The sequence below is a fragment of the Centrocercus urophasianus genome, unplaced genomic scaffold (genome assembly GCF_019232065.1).
Source record: "Centrocercus urophasianus isolate 14NV4802_14NV808 unplaced genomic scaffold, USGS_Curo_1.0 seq_53, whole genome shotgun sequence".
Taxonomy (NCBI): Eukaryota; Metazoa; Chordata; class Aves; order Galliformes; family Phasianidae; genus Centrocercus; species Centrocercus urophasianus.
In genome coordinates this window covers 986809-996619 of record NW_024885122.1, presented here as the reverse complement: position 1 = coordinate 996619, position 9811 = coordinate 986809, and positions in this window count along the sequence as shown.

Below are 9811 nucleotides of genomic sequence, written 5' to 3'. Positions count from 1 at the left end.
CATTTCCCAGCCTTCCATGGGAAGCAAGGCTGTCTCTCACGCTGCTGGCTGTATCTCCAAGCAGGGAAACCACTGCTGGCCGTAGGTTCACATCTCAAATTCAGATCTTGCAGCACATGGGAGAAGGGAGGCTCCCAAAATTTCATACTTCCACAGGGCACCGCTGGTGTGGCTTTGTCCTCTCCCACAGGACCCAGGAATGAGTGTTCCTGCAGACTGCAAGAGACTGGAATCACTGAGCAGGAGATCCCCAACCTCTCCACAAAACAAAGCTGGAACTGGAGTTCCCCACTGCCTTTCCTGTTTGGTTAGAGGATCTGGCATTTGTCCCCTCCTAGCCAAGGGACTAATCAGTACCAGGATGACTATTCCATCTGACACTATTCTGCATCTATGATACTTTTCATTTAAGAAAAGAAAATATATCTTAAGTCTAGTTTGTCTCCTGGAAGACATCAGGCACGAAGTCAGATGTCCTGAGCTCCTGTAACTCCCCCATTTGTTGCAGTGCCTTAACCCAAAAATGCAGCCTCTTTTCCAAAGGTAATAGCAGCTGAGGTAAAAATCCCTGAAGTCATCTATCCTTCAGGTCTTGGAACTGTGTTTGAACTAAATATTGTGGCAAAAACCTTCCAGGTAACTTGAACTTTTGCCCATGGTGGAGAATGCACTGCTGCACTCAGTGGTCCTTGTAACACTCAGGCACTCTTGTTTTTTAAAAATAAAACTCCATCTAGAGAGTTGTGCAGTTCTCAGCACAGCTCACTTCAGTTAAGTTCCTCATAGCAAGGGAGCCTCTTTTCCATGCACCTCCATGCAGCCGGGCACACCAAGGTGAGCCGGTGGGTTGTGGAAGGCTCTGTATGTTTGCCACGTCCTGCTTTTTCTGCTAGGACACATCTGTGAGCATTTGTAAGCGTGTGCTTTACAGATAGGTATGACTCAGAATGCTGACCTTGCCCTTTACCAGCACCGTGACATTCAACATCCCTCTTTGCACCCTTATTCATTCCTAAAGGTGTTGACTTCTTTAACATTTGCTGATTTTAGCACTCCAATTGTGTGACTCTCCTAGCCAGACTTCAGGAGCACAACTAGGTCAAATTTGTGCCCATCTGACAGCAGAGTGTATTATCTAAGCTCCTTGTCCTCAGTGTGACAGCAGTTACAGAATTCCTTCAAGTTTCTTGCTGTCTGGAACTTATTTGCTTATCAACGTCACGTCACTCTGAAGAATTCCCTCCTAATTCCCTTCTTCTCTGCTTCATACCCTGCGCTGAGTCTGTCCTCCTCCCTCTTTGATTCCCAGCCCCTCAGAGGAAGATCTCCCGTCGTGAGCAGCATGTCCTGGTCTGCCGCATCACACCAGCCCCATCTCCCTCCCTCATGCTTCCTGCTGGGTGCCTGCAGAGACATGAAGACTCCCCAGGGCAGCTTCCCCTGCATGCCCTACCATTGCAGCAGCAACTGCCTGGGAGATGCCTCAGTACTGCAGGTCAGGGAATCCCTCTGTCATGGCTGCCCAGCCTCTGGTGGTTGGGGTCCTTCTGTGGGAGTATCCATTTTCCTGCTGGGTGCCTCAGTTTTGCTCCATCTGCCATGTTGCCACCAGGAACCTCTGAGCTGCTTCCGTGCCAAGAATTGATCCCCTCCACCCACAGGAAATCATGGCTTCTTCTCTCTGGTTGCTGGCTTGCCCAGGCTTCTCTCCAGCCAGGCAGAGCAGACCCCAGTTATGTGGTAATTTAGTAAATTCATTAAACAAAATTCAATGGAGAAACTTACTGGAAGGGAGGGTGATATATTTTTCAAGTCAAACAGATTTTAGTCACTCAGACTCTTTCTCTCCTTTTTCTCAGCTGCATCCTCACAAGCTCCAAACCACTTATACAGTTCTTTGCCAGTAACAGAAAGTTTTTCTGTACAAAAAGACAGGAGAGGAAAATTGCTGCTGAGTCTCTACTACGTCTCTTAGGTTCCTCTTGATTAACATTGATGGGGATTTGGGGTCAGACTTTTAGGCCCTTTCAGGAATGATGGTCATTATGGGTGGGTGTTCTGCTACAGCATCTTGCTTCCTTTGATTGCCATAAATCTTAGGCACGATCGGTGCTCATTGTCTTTGTGTCCTTGTTTAGGGTATCTTCCTGTTAGGAGAGCAGGAAGAGCACGCTTTATGTGCTGTAACCTTGTTTCCCTCTTCCTATGACCCAAACACAACTCTTCTGCTGACAAGTCATCTGTGTGGGGAGCTTTGCAGAGCACAGCCGTCTGGGTTTGGAGCAAGGAACGCTCTGTGCTCCCTGTGGCTCAGCAGGACGTTGTCACTCTTCCCACCCTTGCTCTGTTGTTTTCTCTGGTGCTTTTAACACAGAGATTTTTCCATTCTCACCTCCCTCAGACCCACCTTAGTACTGGCTACAGATCTCTTCCTTCATGAACACCCATATCTCATGTGCACTCTCTGCTCTCTACACAGCACCATTTTTCCACTCTTTTTTCCCTTGCCTGCAAGGAAGTGACAGCTCTCAAGTCAGGCCTCAAGCATCCTCTGTATGAAATTTAGTTCTTTCTCAGAGACGCAAAGGAGTTCAATCTATTTGTTTTATTCAGATAAGTGGTTCTAGGATTAAGGTACAAGAACACACAGGCATTTGTTTTTATTTCTGCTCCTGAAATCGCACAGAGACATACTGCGGGCTATCTTGTAAGGGAGAGCAGGCCAGAGGCTTGTAAGGACGGTGCCCGAACTTGCGGTCCGCCGCTCTCGGAGCCGGAGATAGCCGTTTACGTGCTGTGGGTGACAGCGGAGGAGCGGAGCGCCGCGCCGGCAGCCGGCAGGAGATGCGCTGCGCGGTGCTGCCCTCCCGTGCCGCTCTCCGTGGTGCTGCAGAGGGACCGGCGGCGGGCGGCGGAGAGAGCTCAGCCCCGTGAGAGCTGTGGAGGGCGGGACCTCGGCCTGGGCCTGCGGAGAGAGATGTGTCCTCAGCCGTCACCCTGCCGACACGATGCGGCCTCAAACACAAGCAGATCGGTTTCTCCAGTCCTGACGGGACCGGGTTGATGATCGTGAGGATGCTGAAGAGGCGCTCTCAAGGCTCTGGATAACAGCAGGCTTATTTGCTCTATTTAGGTGCCAGCAAAGCTGTGGGGTGGCTCTGGATGAGATAAAGTGAGAGCAGCCCTGAAGGGGGCTGGCAGAAGGAGTGAGGCCAAGCAAAGACCAGGAGGTGACCAGATTTCTCCAGGAAGGTTTGACCACAGAATGCCTGAGGCCTTAGGTCACCAAAACTGTCTTGAACCCTGTGGGGAAAGAAGATCTGTTCATCAGCAGGACAGATCTCAGCAAACAGCAGAACAGGAACTCTGGGATCCAGCCTGCCCTTGCATTCCCCCTCGGTCTGGAGACCTCTTGCCTGTGGTACCACCACCACAGAAGTCTCCTTCCATAAGGCCTCTTCAGTTCTGCTCCCTCCAAGAGCAGCCACGATATGAGCAAGCTGCTCCTGAGAATGCAGTAAGGAGGGGGACGGTTTAGGTGGATGTAGCTAATGTAACGCTATTGTGCTGGCGGCACAATTGTTCATTCGCTTTTCCTTGGGGTGTCAATGCTGTTATTAATTAAAGGTAATTATAGCACTGCTTGTTTGGTCTAATGGTAACATGCAAAGACAAAGCAGTGTTGCAGAAAAAAAAAAGAAGTCTACTTTCTCCTTTTGTTTTGAGAAACCTGCAAGGTACATGGCGGCAGCATGGGTTCTGCTCCTGCTGCCCATCACAGCCCCTATGTGCCCTGGGTCCCAGGGTCAGCACCGTTCCTATGTGTACAATGGGATACTCTGAGAGTGCTGGTGAGAGACACCAGGGGGGAACGGTAGCCCTGGGAACAGATGCTTGCAGCACAAGTATGCAGTGATACAGGATGCTGGGCAGCAGTGGTGCCTATTTGTGCAGTGGGGGATGATTATAACATTGCTACCATATGCTGGTTACTTTAATGATGGACACTGGTGGCTCTAGTGACATACAGTGTCACCCTTTGTAACAGTACTGGTGGCACTAGAGCTGGAGAGCAATAACTGCCGCTGGATACTGGTCGCACAGATACTGATGCTGTGAATGGATGTGGGTGGCACCAGGCACAGATACTGGCTGTTCTAATGGCAACTGCAGGTTCTGTATGTCTAGATTACTGTCTCAAACCTAACCCAACTCACCAGTAACTGGAGATTACTTGTGAGGGGAGAGTTTTGAAAAAGTTAGTGTCAATGCAATTACTGCTGCACGGCCACCTGAACTGTGCAGACTTGTCACACCTAGTATTATTGCATGCACACAGCTTTATATTTAGTACTAGGCAGTGGCCAGCTGGCTGCAACTTGAAACCTCATTCACATCTCGGGATTGTGTGAGCTTTGGGTATGGAATTGTGCCTTGTCTTCAAGAGCCAATGCCTCTACAACGAAGGTCTCCTTGGTTGGGCAGAAGCATGTTTGCTGAGGCTCCTGGATAGAACTTCTGTCTCTGGGTTTCACAGCTGAGTACCCACTAGCAGCTAGGAACTCAGAACAGGCACTTTGGTGTAGAAGGCTGGTGACCTTTGGGGATGGGCATGACAAATAACAGCCGTCTCCTTCTTGGCTCTCCCAAGACAGCTGCCTTTCCTACAGCCATTTCCTCTGCATTTTTGTGGACTCAAGTGGTGCAGAACTAGTGGGAAGAGGAAGAGGATTTGTACCAGATTAGGAGGATCTGATTTTTCTAGGAAAATTCTTTTCTCTGTTGGGATATCCATTAGGACTTTCCCAGTGTCTCTGGAATACCAAATATTCTTATCCTTCTACCTGCACTCTGTCGATCCATCATATCCAGCTTCTTGAGACCCAAGTGCCTCCTGTGTTAGGAGCACTCCAGCTAGGAGTGAGAAGAAACGCCAGCACAGGAAGGCTGTCTCCTTGTCTGGGTTCCCATGCTGTTCCTGCCCCTTGTTGATCAGCAGGGAAAGGCTGAACGCCCCAGGCTGCCCTGGCACTGTGCCTGCATCTTCTAGATGCGGGACAGAAAACACACGCACACAAGCCCACTTTGGAAATTAACTGATGAAAACCCCAAATAACCTTTACTCTCACTGATAAAATAACACAACCTGTGTTGTAATGCATAGGTTTTAGAGAACACTAAGAAGCACTGTTATTTTTCCATGTATTTATTTACTTTTCTTACAGGAAGTATTTATTTTTCAGCCAGTTGCAATGTGGCTGATGATGAATGACAGTAAGGAAGGAATCACAATATTTTAGCTACAATACAGTAGCACCTAGTGACCAGATGGGAACAAATTAGCATGGTCTGCTTGAGCACAAGTGTAATAGGTGAGAATAAGATGCTGGTTTCAGCAGGTATATGGCTAAATGCATTAGAGGTAGCTGCCATCACAGAGCAGGTGTTCATCCCCACATCTGTCCTTCCCTCCTTTCCAGGCTCTGTTCTCCCAGGACGCTGAGCACAGTGAGGAGCGCAAAGGCTGAGGCACAAAGGGTTGCAAAACCATCCCTGCTGTCCTGGAATGGATTAGAAACACAGGCAGAGATGTGGGCAACAAGGGGAGTCCTTGAAGGATTGTTTTAAGATAAAGGAGTGGGGAAGGAAAAGCCCCACAAAGGGGCTGTCCCCAGCCCTGTGCCTCCAGGCAGGAAGCCCAGGCATTTTGCATAGTCTCCTCCCCACCCAGATGATTTCTAGTCCAACAGTCCGTTTGTGATGCTGAGGGACAGGAAAGCCACCTCCACACCTCCCACACAGGTATCACCGTTGCCTTCCTAGCGAGATGCCTTCTAGCACTTCCCTGGTGCCTTTGCTAGGAATTAATGATGATGACCCGGGTGTCAGTCGGAGTTGCAGTGACTTTACATAACCAGGTTTTGGGCTGGGACATTCGGCACGGAGAGTCCGTGGTGCTTTGTGACCTGAGGACATTTTCCCTTTTCTCTTTGCCTGGCAGGTCTTCATGAGGGGCAACTCTGGAGCCCAGAGAGAAACGCAGTGCACGGGATGCTGAATCTGGCCTAGTCCTGCAACCCAGCAAGCTGTGAGAGGTACGGCACAGCCCGGGGCAGCCTCTGGGGCTCTTCATCTCTGCCGGGGGGGACAGCTGTGTGCATGTGGTTGGAGGGGTGGTGGCAGGGGGAGGCCGAGGCAGGAGAGCTGCCAAGGGCGTTTCAATGATAACCCTCCCTCCATCTCGTAGTGAATCCTGCATCACGCCCATCACTAAATAAAGTTATGAAATCTAATACCAATTGCTATAGTAACATCACGCCTCTGCACTGACCTAGTTTGAGACAAAGGAAGTGTTCCCGCAGCTCTGAGCATGCAGGAGGCTGCAGACTAGTTTTGGTCTGTTCTCCAGAAAGAATGGCAGAGGGAGCTGCTGACTTTTCCCCACCTGCACCCCTTTGCCCCACAGGCCCTCATGCACCGTGAGCTGCTTTGTCTCAGGCACAAAGCAAAGCCACTGCCAGGGAGCGCCTTCATCCCACATCCTGAACGCAGCTGGGGCCCCACCAAGCTCCATCCAGACATGAAGGCAGCAGGAGCACCTGCTCTGGTACAAAGCAAGATCTCTGTAAGCTGCAGAGATCTGGTGGCACAGCAGCAGCAGTCATTGCCACGCAGTGCACCGCATAACTGCTGTGTCGTAAATAATGTTGTCTGTCCTTGTCCTGCCAGCAATCCCTACCTCACCATCACCTGGGTGCACCAGCACCAGGCTGCTGCTGGTTTTGGCAGCACGGTGAGGCAGGAGGATGTGGCCAGAAGATTGCAGTGGAGCAGTGGCACAGACAGCCATGCAGAGCGGCCTGCCTCGTGCTGTGCCACAAATGCTCACTGCAAGCGTGGAAAATCTCCATCGCTGGGAGTCACAACATGCACTATTAGATGGAGGGCAGACATGGAGCGCTCTGCCTGCTCCATCGAGGGCTTTGCAAATGCACACACACTCCACCTGGCCGCTTGGACAGCACTGAGCAGAAGAAATGATATTTTTTCCCAAGCTGTCTTATTAGCTGCTCTTGCAGACACGCTGTAGCATGCAGCACCACCAGCACGTGCACAGAGAGCCTTGTAAGGGAGCACAGAGCTGCAGTGAGGTTTCAAACCACAGCACTCTTTGCTTGCTTCCCTGGTCCTTCCACTTCCCTTCATCAGCTTTCTTCCTGAAAACTCTCCCTTTCTTAACTTCCCTTTGTTTGTCTCTTTTGACTTCCTTAATGTTTTGCATTTCCTTTTTCAGAGCAGATCGCTTCTTCTGGAGAACTTTGAAAATATCTATTTAGGGACAATCAAATAGGTTCTAAAATTTCTTTCCCTTGAGAGTTGGTTATGTTACCAGTGGTATTTGCATGACAACAGCTTCCCCCTCTCATCTGCCTCTCCAAATTAGTCAACACGTTAAGTCAAAAATCTGCCATACTGCAATCACTGATTTTCACAGAAATTGGTTGCTCTGACACAAGAAAAGAAAAAAAAATTGAAAAATGAGAAAAAAATGGAAAAAACAAAGTGTGTGCAGCATACAAGGAGAAAGTTATTTCTTGTTTTGTGAAAGCTCTACCCAGACCCTACCCCTCCCCATCACCACAGTGGGCATCCAGTGCCAGCCCCAGCACTGACACCCCTTCGGCTCGAGAGCACAGAGCCCACAGCCCCCAGGGCTCTGCCACGGCTTCAGCCCCTCGTGGTGGCCCACGGCAAGCAGCACTGCTCAGCTGCAGCACCGGAGGAAGCTCCCGGGGAAGAACAAGAGGCAGGAGGATGGAGGAAGGTCTGTTGTGCAATGAATCGTTCCGAGTAGAAGTCGGCTATTTTTATGCCTTGCGATTAGATTCTGAACTCTTTGAATCATCATTAATGCAACGCCCTGGAGGCCGGCAGCCCCCCTTGCTGAATGCCACATGAAGTGTTCCTGCTAATTCAGGGAACATTTGAAATCAGGCGTGTAGGCAGACCTACGTCACCTACAGCACAGTATACAATTTTTTAAGCTTCTAGAGGCAGGGTGAGGGGAGTCGTTTTTCTTGTGCAGGTTGCGAATCACTTCTTCCTCATCTAGCTAGCTATTAGCACGCTGCCAGGTTTCTATATATAAAAGCCACCCCTGTGTTCACAGCCAGCTAGAATGGCTGAGCTGAGGTTTACGTGGGAGATGACGGCGTGTGGGGCCATGGCAGAGCTGATGGGCAGAGGGCACGACAAGGCAGCTCTGGAGTGCCTGCAGCCCACCAGGGGTTGGTTCCTGGGCAGGACTTGTGCCTGAGCAATCCTTCATGGCCAGCCCTGCCTCAGCAGCCAAGCTTTCCTCAAAGGTTATGATGGCAAGAAGTTCCTGACCTAAATGAGTCTATGGTTTTCACTGTATGCCAGCCAGGAAGCCTAGTCTCCGACTGCTTGCGGACATCACCTGGGCCAAGGTCTGGTTGTTGGGTGTCTGATGCATTTATTGGTGGTACGTTATGTTTAAAGTCAGGATGTGACTGGTTAACGTGGCAGAGCCAAGCTGTCCCAGGAGCCGCCCACCGCAGCAGCTTCCTTCTGCTCTTCAGCAAGGATGAAGCTCCTGGGCTGGCATGCAGGGTACAGCTTTGGTGTTTCCATAGGGAACAAGTCTGGAAACCGTTGGAAAGCCCTGCTGCTGTAATTCCCACTGTGTGGAGGCATGGTGGGAAGGAACAGCTGGTTCTTCAAAGTCTGTTGCAGCACAGAGTCCCAGCAGAGAGGCTGATTAGACCAGTGGTTCCAAACATGGCTGGTATGATGTGAGCGACGGGCAAGTAACAGCCTGCATGTAGTCTCCAGTGGTCAGTGAGAACCTTCTGCTGCCATCTCCTTGCCAGGGCAAACCAGGAGTAATTTCTATGGGGAGATGGAAATGAACCTGTGTCCACTGGGCAGCTGTCCTTCTGGAGATACGGCATACAGTCCGGGGGCACACCTCCAGAAGGACATGGAGTTCATCTCCAGAGATGAGGGGCAGGAAGGTGTCTGCTCCGTGAGGAGGGCAGGCAGGACAAGACATCACAAGCTGGAGCTGCCACCAGAGGCATCCTGGCTGGATAGCAGTAACTTCAGAGGTGTTAGAGGATTGCAAAGATAGACAGCTATCTCCAGGGCAGCTCTTTGGGCTTCTTTCTGAGGTGACATTTTGACATTTTCCCTCTCTGTAACTTTCTGCCAGGAGTTACAAACCATAATTGCAAGGACTCACGTCACAGTAATTCAGCAAGCACAGCCTGGCTGCTGGGTGGATAAGCAGCCAGAAGCTGGGCAGGCGTGTGGGAGCAAGGGCAGGAAAGAAAGCTAGGGAAAGCGTGCTTAGCTGGGATGCACACTGCACTCGGCTCCTCTTCTCCATCTGCTCGCTTTTGTTTATCCCCTGCTCTGTCCGGAGCTCAGGCCAGCCTAATCTCTTTGCTGTTAAAAAGAGACTGGCAAGCAAATATTTGCACTCAGTGGAGGATCTCTTACAACAGCAGAGGCTTTTCAGCTCACAGGGAAGATGGGATTCAGTCTTCCTGAAGCAGAGCAAACCATCTCCCACCAGCTCCAGCAGCCCCCAGCCTAGCCCCATCTCCCAGCATGGCAGAGGGGCACAGCAGTCATGGGCCCTACAGGTGGGAGCAGTTGGCATTGCTCTGCCAGGGGAGGAGAGGACTCCCTGCTGAGCAGGAAGCTTCTTCAGGCAAAGCTATCACCTGCCTTATTTGAAATCTCATCTACTATTCACTCTTGGGAGCTGCAGTTGGGATGCTGC